Raw genomic sequence first — 10,254 nt, forward strand, 5'->3', positions numbered from 1 at the left:
CCCTGTGAAAATACAGCATTTGATCTGCTTGCTACCAGGAAACCTTCTTTTCTCAGGGGTCAGGGGCACTCCCTCCTCATGCCTGGCTCATCATGTCCTGGCAGCAGAGATAGCTTTACACACAGAGTGACTGTGGCTTGAAAGGAAATGTACCTGGGACCCGTGTCCACCTGACCAGGTGAGAGACTCGATGCTCAGGGACCCAGACAGGCACTAGGAAGACCCTTCTGACCCTGAGGATGCCCTCTGTCCCACAGTCATCAGATGTAGAACCCCTTAACCTGCTCAGCTTAGTTTTCATACCAGCCTTGTTGCCTACACTTAGATGCGGGAGACTTGGTACCTTCCCTTTCTATGATTACTGAGCCTGACTCTGTGCATTGCTCTTAGTTCTGGCAACATGCAGAGAACTGAAGACATGCAGACCCCTCTGAGCTCACACTGGGGCTGAGGTGTGGCTTTGCTGACCACGGACTTAGCGTGCGGATCTTCTAGGTAACCATCCCCCATGATGTGATCTGATGTGAGCTGTCCATCAACCCTGATCTGATGTAAGGACAGTATCCTTGAGGTGGGTCTGCATCTTCGTTTATCTTACAAGAGATAAAACAAAGGAGAAGCGAGCAGAGAGAGGGGGACCTATTACCACCAAGAAAGAAGTGCTGGGAGCAGAGCACATCCTTTGGACCCAGGGTCCCTGTGCTGAGAACTTCGTAAACTCAGGGTCTCTAAGGCATGCCCAACCCACAGGTGTTGAAAGGAGACGAGGTTCTTCCCCAAGACCTGAGTGAGGCCAAGACCCGTTCCCTAGATCTGGTGATCTGTGAGAGAACGCATTTCTGTTTGTTACAGCCCTCCGCTTGTGGGGCTTCTGTTCAAGCGGCTCTTAAGGATAAAGTGACTTTCTGCGTGCCGTACTGAAATGAAAACTCAACTTGGAAGAATCTAGCTACTTGGCAAGTAGCACCACTTGAGCAAAACGCTGAATAAACAGCGTCCTCGAGCTGTGGTCTGGAGTGAGTGCTGACTTTGGGAGACAGAACCAGCCCCATGTGTTCAGTGTGCAGAGGGGAAGACTGAGGCCCAAGTCACAGAGCAAGGGTCAGGAAGAGACAGGAGCAGACCAAGAGGTCTGTCTACAAAAGTAGTTCATGGGTACCAATGGTCTGGAGGTGAAGATGCCCCCTCCATCCACCAAGAGCCAGCCCCAGAACTCACCAGATTGCTGTGGTAGGCACAGGTAGACCTAGAACCAGCTGAGGAACAGGGCTGCCCCGGTTCTTGGCCTTGCCTCTGTCCACCTCTGGGTTCTCTGCCCATCCCCGTCACTCGCCCGAACCCCAGATGCGTGGGCCCCTCCCTCAGAGTTGTGTAGGGGTGTCTGCATCTGCTTTCTTGGAACAACAGTCATCTGCAGAACCCTCCATGATGGGTGGACTGGTCCAGACAGGGATATCCGCAGACCTTCATTTTTATTATGTTCTTGTTCTCTCGTTGGCCGTAACAGGAGGGTTTTTGTGTCGACTTAATAAGGTGCCTTCTGCCTGTGTGGCTGCGTGGAGGGAGGTGTGAGCACAGATCACAGTCCTACAGGTCTCTCGCCAGCATGTCCATGTGTCAGTCACCTGTCACCTAGACAGCGGCACCCACTCCACGCCCAGAGATCTGGAAATGTGCTGGTTGGTTCACTGGTCAGAGGCTGGTGACAGGGCAGGGCAGGGCCCCTGGGAGGGACAGTTTCTGGTCAGATTCTCCCACCCCTTGGCCAGTGCAGCCAGCCCCCCTCCAGGGCTCAGCGAGAACAGCTGAGGGGGGGTCTCTGCTCAGGTAGCCAGGAAGCAGTTAACAAGTTTTTCACCCCGAGTGAAGAGTGAACCCACAGGGTTCACTCCCTGGAGCTCCAGACTCCTTCCAGGCGACAGCACGTGGACATTCACACCTGTCCTGCTGATGAGCCTGGTGGTACCAGTAGAGTGGGGGGGTAGGGGGAGGTGAGAGACAGAGGGGAGACTGAGAGCAGGACCAAAGTGTGTGTGTATGATGTATCGACACTCCACTGTGACTGGAAGCACCAGGGTGACCCTCAACAAGGTCTTCCAACCCCATAGGCCTCCACAGCCCCACCTGGTGGCCCTAAGGCCCCAGTAGACAGTCTAACCCTGGGGAGTGAGGCCCAGGTGGAGGTGTGGTCCAGTGAAGGTCAGGTCCAGTGGAAGTCAGGTCCAGGTGGAGGTGCGGTCCAATGGAAGTCAGGTCCAGGTGGAGGTGCGGTCCAATGGAGGTCAGGTCCAGTGGAGGTCAGGCCCAGGTGGAGGGAGCTCAGGTCCAGTGGAGATCATGTCCAGGTGGAGGTCAGGTCCGGTGGTGGTCAGGTCCAGGTGGAGGTCAGACCCAGGTGGAGGTGCAGCCCAGGTGGAAATGTTGGCCTTTGCTCCAGGGCTCCTGTAGGCAGGAGCTTGCTGGCTTCCAGTGAGAGCTCTAAGCTCCTGCATCCAGAGTCCCTTGGGATCTCTACCTGAGGATTAGGGTGGGTCCTTTGGAGCAACTAGTTCTCAGCTCCTGCATCAATGGCATGACCTTAAATGGGTGACTTTGATCTCTCAGTGTCCTTGTCTGTCTGTACAGTGGGGATAAGAAGCAGTCTGCTCTCATTGGCTTCCTCAGGATTTTAAGTTACAGTCAGAAAAGTCCTAGAACCGGAGATCCAGCTCATCAAAGAATGATGGAAACCTCCCAGGAGTGACATTTCTCTAAATGTCTCCATCTCTGTCGCCTTCAGTGAGGATCACAGGTGCTTTGGAATCCCCTGCTGGGAAAGCACATCAGTGGAAACTTCATATGAAACACCATTCATTTCCTCTGTGGCAGAATTATCTTTTCATTTTGTTTTTTATAGTATGATCCCTGCTTGAAATATAAACCTAATTAGATCACTGAAACATGAGATTCCAGTTCTGCCTTTGCTCCCATATCCACTCTATCCACAGTAAATATTGCCTTCGTGGGAGTGCTTTATAAGGTGGTAGGTTTTGTGGAAGGTGCCCTGGTGGTGTAGCAGATAAACGTGTTGGCTGCTAGCAGCAAGGTTGGCAGTTTGAGCCTACCAGCCACTCCATAGCTAACAAGACCGGGCACTCGCTTCCACAAAGATTTGCACCCTCAGAAGCCCCCGCAGCAGTGACACTGTCTGACGGGGCCCCTAGGGGTCAGGATGATTCTACAGCAATGAGTTTTCATGGTAAATTCGAGGAGACCTGACAGTACCGTGGTTCAGCGCTTGGCTGCTAATTGAAAAGTTGGTGGTTTGGGGCCCATCAGCCACTCCACAGGAGAAAAGATGTGGATATCTCTGAGGTAGCTCTACTGTATCCTAAAAGGTGGATTTGAGCAGGAAGAGTCCACAGCATTGGGTTTAGGTTATGGGGTGATGGTTATCGGAGGATCATTGCTGATGAAGGCTTTATCAGGAGCCTTTCAGAAACTCAGGAAGTGGAGGGAGTTGCCTGCCTTCTAGGGACTGGGCACAGTGGGGGGGCAGACACCCCCAACATCTGAGAGGAAATGGGGATGAGCTGGAGACAGCAGACACACTGGACGGGTGGGAGCCGGGAGCAGTGGTTACTCAGGCCAGGAAAGGTGGGTTAAGAGGACACCACATGGTGGCCCAGCAGAACAGAAGCCAAGGCATCTTCAGATTGTGGTTGGGGGCAATGGATCTCCCAACCATCCCTCCAGAAAGCACCCCAGTGTGGTGATCGGGACATGTACAGCTCCTCACTACAAAACAGAGCCTCCATGATGATCTGACTCAGCCTCTAATTGGATAATTATGATGCTCTAACGAATCACATAATTGAGGGTGATTATGTCATTAAATATGACAGGTGTCTCCACCCTCGGAAGCTGACTATGGATGGCGACCTGGGGATGTGTTTCCAAGGCCAGGCATGAGAGGGGGCCTTGAATCCTTGTCCTCAGAAAGGTAAGGATTTCACCATGATCAAATGTTTTGTTGATCCCTGGGTTCCTTGGGGAGTCTCCCAGGCGAGACATTCTAAGACCTTCCATGTCACAAATACAGGTCTACTTAGCAATGCTAGTTCTTTACATCTCCCTTTGTAGTCTAATTGCTTGAATTATCCAGTTAAAATCCTTTGTAATTGTCCTCCATCTCATGATTTGTAGTTAAGTCTCTTGATGCTCATGTGGAATTCTCCACTGGCTCTCAAATCCACAGGGTGCTGGGCTGGTCATGTGCAAATACTGCTTGGGTACACCTGGACTGGATGCCATGAGGGGCATGGGACCTGGACATTTCTCTGAACAGGGAGGACCAGGTGCAAACCACATCCCTTCACTCCTCTCCTCATCTGCGTCCCCAGACCTCTGACCCTCCTGCATGTGGTACCTTCAAGTGAAGGATGGATATCAGGTAACAGGGAGAGCCGAGATCCCCAGCCCATTGGCCAAGTCATCACAGGGCCATCACGAGGATCCATCAACATCACCGTAGGACGTGCTGTGAGCTCTGACACAGAGACCGATCCGCTCTGAGTGTTGACAAGAAGTCTGAGGATACAGAGTGGTGTCTGGTGGGCTTGTCCTGAAGCCCCTCCCCGGGACCATCAGGAACCATGTGAGGAACAGCATGAAGAGAGGTTCTGATCATCATCACTGTCCACAGGTCACACAGAGCTCACAGACGACAGCCTCGGCAGGCAGATCAGACACTTCACAAAACGGGAGCTTCCTCCGACACTTTCCGGGAGGGCCATGTGTTCAAGCTTTGTTGAGTGTGCTGAGCAAAGGACAGCACCAATGGTTAGATAAGTGGGTAAAAATCCCGCGGGTCCTGGTTCGTGTGGTGCCATTTGGGGTTCACTCACACCTTTCAGGACCTGACATCAGGGGAAAGACATCATGCTTGGCACAGTAGACAGAGTGTCAGCCAAACACGGGAAACGCTCCAGGAGATGGACTGACCCAGTGGCTGCAACAAAGGACTCACACACAGGAGTGAATGTGAGAATGGACAAGGAGCAGGCAGTGTTTCATTGTGTGAGTTAGACCCGACTCAACAACAACCTTTCAGGACACTGCGGATGCTGCCAACTGCTCTCCTCAGCAGCTGGACTCACCTCCGACCCTGTTTGAATTCTGTTCTCCTTAATCATCCTTGAGATCTAAAAGAGAATTCAACCCGTGGTTCAACTTTCAACCAAAAGACAGATCTATAAGAGGAATAAAAACACTAGGGAGGTACGAAAGCCTTAGAATAATCAACAATTTGAGATTAAAAGGGCATCACTTGTCCAAGGACGAAGTTCAGAAGGCAAGAAGCATTAGGAAAGGAGGAGTACTAGAACAGGACACAAGGAAGAAGTAAACAAAGAATGTGGAAATGGTAATCAATAGAAAGGGAACCATGAACCCACAGTGGTTCTCAGACACCCACTGGGCCACACCACTGCCCCAACTGTTCCCGTGTCACCCCTGAAGTCTTCCTGACTCCTCTAGGGGCTCTAGGGCAACACTTCCCCCACCCACGCCCACCCACCAGCCCACCCCCGTCCCAGCACCAATGTCTACAACCCCAGGAAGAAAGGACAGGAAGTGCAGGAAAGTCACTTCCTCTTCAGGAAGTCATAGGAAGTGAGAGCCACACCTGCTCACATCTCATTGGCTAAGACATGGCCACATAGGCATCCTCACTGGAAAGGAGCCTGGGAAATGTAGTCTCTGGTCCAGAACATGCTTCAGGCTAAACCTGGGGGCTGATTAAACACTTCGGTGTATAGACAGACTAGAGTTCCTGAGGGGAGGAACCATGTTTTTTCTTTCCATCTGTCTTTATCACAAGTCCAAACAATGAACAGTGTCTCAGTAAACACTGAGTCACTGGGTTTATGATGATGCTTGAAAGAATATCTGCTGATTCTCTCTGTGAAAGATAAAACAATGATCTTGCAGGAAGGTGATGCCTTCATGGGCTTTATTTAACGGCAAGAGCTGGAGGACAAGGGCAGTAATGAGCTCCCCATGGACTAGAGTAATACGCTAGTTGGGTAGGATCCCAAAATGAGCTTTTTGCCATATTCCATCCCCTGGGTTCCCGCTCTCAGCATCTGTGTGTGGAGGAGGTTTGTGCATCTGGAAAGAAAACAGTAGAGCTCTCCACAGAATACCTTTGGAGAAATCCCAGATGTGCTCAAAAGTAAAGTGAAAATCCATTTGCTCTTTAGAAGCACACACTCACAAAAGACTGAAAAATGAGTTGAACTAAACTCTGCAATGAATCCACCATTGGGCGGCAACCGAGTATGAAAATTTCATCCCCAAGAGGAAGCTTTTCATAAAGTCATGAGCAGCCGAAAATGAGGCGGCGAATGAAATTGTCTCCTAGCCATGTTGAGTGTCACACACGAAGGCTGATGGCTTGCTGGAAGCTGGCTGAATAACCTGTTGCAGAAAGTTGACAAGACCAGGTACCCCACTGGGGAAGTGTGACATGGGGGCTCCTGAAATGCAGTGGGCATCCACTGCAGAGAGTGGGAACACTGAGAGTGTTCTGGAACGTTCTCTTTCACTCAACCCCTGCTATATGGCAGCCCTGTCTCAAAGTTGAGACCACAAGTTCTGGCTTCATCTATGATTCCCATCTTGATCTTGTGTATACCACCCCAACACCAATGAAATCAATCATGATCATTACAAAGGTGGCCTCTGACAAGACCAGAGGGGTATCGTGTGAGTGGACTTTGTGATTCTGGAAGTGTGTGTCATTTCATGGGAGACCATGTCATGCTTCGATTTTCACAATGCAGACTTTGAAACACCTGTTTCCTCCTTTCACCAGATATGATGCCAACAAGTGCTTTCCCTATTCATGTTTCTGAGAGTTTAACTTTGTCCCATAACTGCATTGTGCCCCATTCTCCCCGTCCTGCCAAAAGCTGACTGGTCTGCGTGAAGGTCTAAACGAGTTTTGTGGCGTCCTCTCTGGGCCTCAGACTCCATGCTACAGACTTATGAACACGCTGCTTGAAGTGAGAAAAGGTCGAAAGCTTGTGTGTTATCTTGGTCTCCCTCCAGGAGGGACTGCATAGAGGTAAGCTAGAATGAAATCCCACACGAACCACCTGAGGAGAGGACACGACATAGAAGCAAACACAGACACACAGAGAACTTGGAACAGAACCAAGGGGAAGACAAGAGGAGTAAAGCAGAGGCACCCAACAAGGTGGGTGTGTCTGGTGCCGACAACCAGCAAACCACTGTCCATGGCGGGAAGGGTACGGTAGGGAATGTGGGTGAGAGCTACAACTGTGGGAAGATCACCTGCTCTGGTTGAGGGTGGTCACTCATCACCTACTGTGGGAACACCTGGCTCACCTCAGACCCCGTCTCAGACCCGAGTTGGGCCTCATTACAGACCCCATGAAGCACCCATGTTGGGCCACCGAACACAAGCAACGTTTACAGAAACAACACAGGGTCCCTGGACCGTCCTTTATCTGATACCCAGTCCCATCTACTCAGGAGGGACACATGCTGCAGTCACACACCCTCAGGACCACCCGAGAGGGATGAGTGGGCTCTGCAGTGGACAGGGCTTCCATGGGCATCAAGTGCTTTGTCCCCTTTCCAGGCTGGGGAGACCAGTGCCGCGACATGGGTTAAACTAGCCGTGCTAAGGGCTGTGGGAAGAGAAACACCTCTATGGACCCATCTGTTCCTTGGGACTGCGGGGACACCCCACACCAGCTGTGCTCGAGAACCCCGCTTAAGACAACTAAGCCTCATGCACATTCAGACCTCTGCTCACCCCAGACAAGAGCCTCTTCACTCTTAAGGTCCCGCTCCTCTGTCTGAGCCCTGGAAGCCTTCCCGGGCTTCGTCTGGCTGATTCCAGGAGCTTAGGTCTCATTAGGCTGCGCTCTGAGCAGGAAATCCCAGATCTGGTTCTGCTCTGGCGGTCACACAGCCTGCTGGTCTCTGATACCACGCCAGCCAGCCTCCAAGTTCACGCATCAGGACTTTAGGATAACATGCAAATCCACTTGAGCTCCGAGAGCTTCCCAGGACTTCAAGGATGATACAGTTGGTGGAAAGCCCCAAATCTTCATGCGATACACTTGGGTCTTCTGAATGTCCAAATTTTTGCTAACTTTCAGGTCAGAGGCTTCTGATGCTCCGCCCTCACACCCTGGGGCCTGGCCAGCAGGAAGGATGGAGAGCCCAGGTCATCAACTGCCCAGATCTATTAATTCCAACTCACAGCGACACCACAGGACACAGTAGATCTGCACCTCAGGGTTTCCAAGGCTGTAAATATGGGCGCAGACAGCCTCGTCTTTCTCCTGTGGAACAGCTGGTGGATTTGAACTGCTGACCTTGCAATTAGCAGCTCAGTGCTTAACCTGTTGTGCTACCTGCCCTTCCACTATCCAGAAGACCTGTCCAACATGACCGAAGGGCCCACATATCCCAAAGTCTTTTGCCAGTCAGTGGGACTCCAACATCTGCTCCTCAGCGAGCCGTGGGGCCAGCACTGGTCTGACCGTCCTGTGTGCAGCTGCTCCCGGTCTGCAGAAGGAGTAGCAGGTCGGTGAAATGAGAGTCCTTCCCCACCCTCGTGGCTGCCGTAAACATTTTGCAGGGAAACCCTTCTCTCTTAGATGAAAAGAGCTCAGGGGAATGTCCCCTGACTTTTCTGCTCATCTTTCCTGGTGGTGCCTGCCTCCAAGGCCCTGGGTCCCCTCCCCAAAGCTGGATGCGGGCTTCCCTGGGGCTATAACTGCCCAGCTGGGGTGTGGAGGATCCCCTTGTCCAGGGCTGGGCATCTCCAGGAATGGGATGAACTGCGGGGGATGAGGGAACATTTCATTCCTACCGCCCAGTAAGGTGGGGCTGGGACACCCAGAGGCTGGTCTGTCACCGACGCTGCCCCTGGGAGCAGTTTTCAGTCCTTCACCTTGAAGTGACCTGTGGGTGTTCCGATGGAGCAGGGCAGGGTCATGGAGCTGGGGACAGCTGACCAAGGTGGGATCGGGAGATGCTGTCGCTGGGAGTCGGTGACATTGTGGGGGGACTGCCTGTGAGGTCACACTGTGAGGGACCCTGTTCTCACACTCTGTGCAGAGCATCAGAACAAGGTAACCCCTTCACATGCATCCTGGGTAAAACCCCTACATTTCCACGTGTCTCTGACATTTCTGGTGCAGCAGACGTCTGACGTACCAGGTGTCAGGAGGTGAAGTGGGGCTGAGTGACCAGGCGTCCAGGTGGTCGATTAAGACAACTAGCCAAACTGATTGCAAAGCCAAGACCCTGTCCACTTCCTGGGCAGCAAGTGTAAGAGGCCAGAGAGAAGGTGCAGGGTCCACGTCCCAATTCCCCCTGACAGCAGCAGATGAGGGTCAGGTGGATGGCGCAGGAAGGTGGGGCGTCGTCTTGGTGCATAGGGAACCCCGACACAAGCCCAGGGCCTGGGGGGTTGGGTGCAGAGGTCCAGGGCTGAAGTGCCACCCCTCACCAGTGCTCCCTCAGAGAGAAGGATCCACGTGGATTAAAAACGCACCAACGCTCTCTGAAGTCTTCAAAGTCGATTTCAATTTCCAAGGACAGAACACATTTCATGGAGTGGCCTCGCATTCACCTGTGTTATAAACGCCCCCCAAAGTGCCTCCTCCTTCCTCCCGTTAGTGCGCGTGATCTGAGCCCAGGGTGGATGGAAGCTCGTCATGTCCGAGTGTCCTCAGAAAGGACACTTCTCTCTGGGGAGGGTGATGGGCTGGCAGTCTGAACCCAGACAGCTATTCCTCGGGAGCAAGACGTGGTGATCCGCCCTCGTAAGTATTTACAGGTTTGGAAGCCATATGGGGGCAGCTCTGCTCTGTCCTACAGGGTCTCTGGGAGTGGCGTTGACGTGACAGCCCCACAACAGTGTCCACTCACTGCACCCCCGGTGTGTAGTCACTCGCATGCCCAGGCCTCAGGAAGCATACCTTCCATGGAGGGAGACAGGCACACTGACCGGTGTGATGGGGTAAGTGAAGCACAGGGACAAGCCGGCCAACGTCAGGCTCCAAGTGCTCACATGTATGGAAGCTGTCCTGCAGCCCTCACCCCTTCCAGAGCCGGGATGATGAAACCGCCTGCGGCTCTGTGCTGTCCAGACGGGGCGAGACTTCAATGCACACAGCTGCTGTGGGTGTGAATATTACCAAACCTGTGACTCTCCTCCATTATAAA

The 10,254-nt window shown here is 52.5% G+C and overlaps 1 pseudogene; it reads left to right on the forward strand.

Annotated features, from left to right (window-relative positions):
* The first annotated feature begins 735 nt into the window (after nucleotides 1-735).
* Nucleotides 736-10,254, forward strand: part of LOC102841555 — a 19,468-nt pseudogene continuing 9,949 nt past the window's right edge.

This window comes from Chrysochloris asiatica, unplaced genomic scaffold, assembly GCF_000296735.1.
Source record: "Chrysochloris asiatica unplaced genomic scaffold, ChrAsi1.0 scaffold00261, whole genome shotgun sequence".
Lineage (NCBI taxonomy): Eukaryota > Metazoa > Chordata > Mammalia > Afrosoricida > Chrysochloridae > Chrysochloris > Chrysochloris asiatica.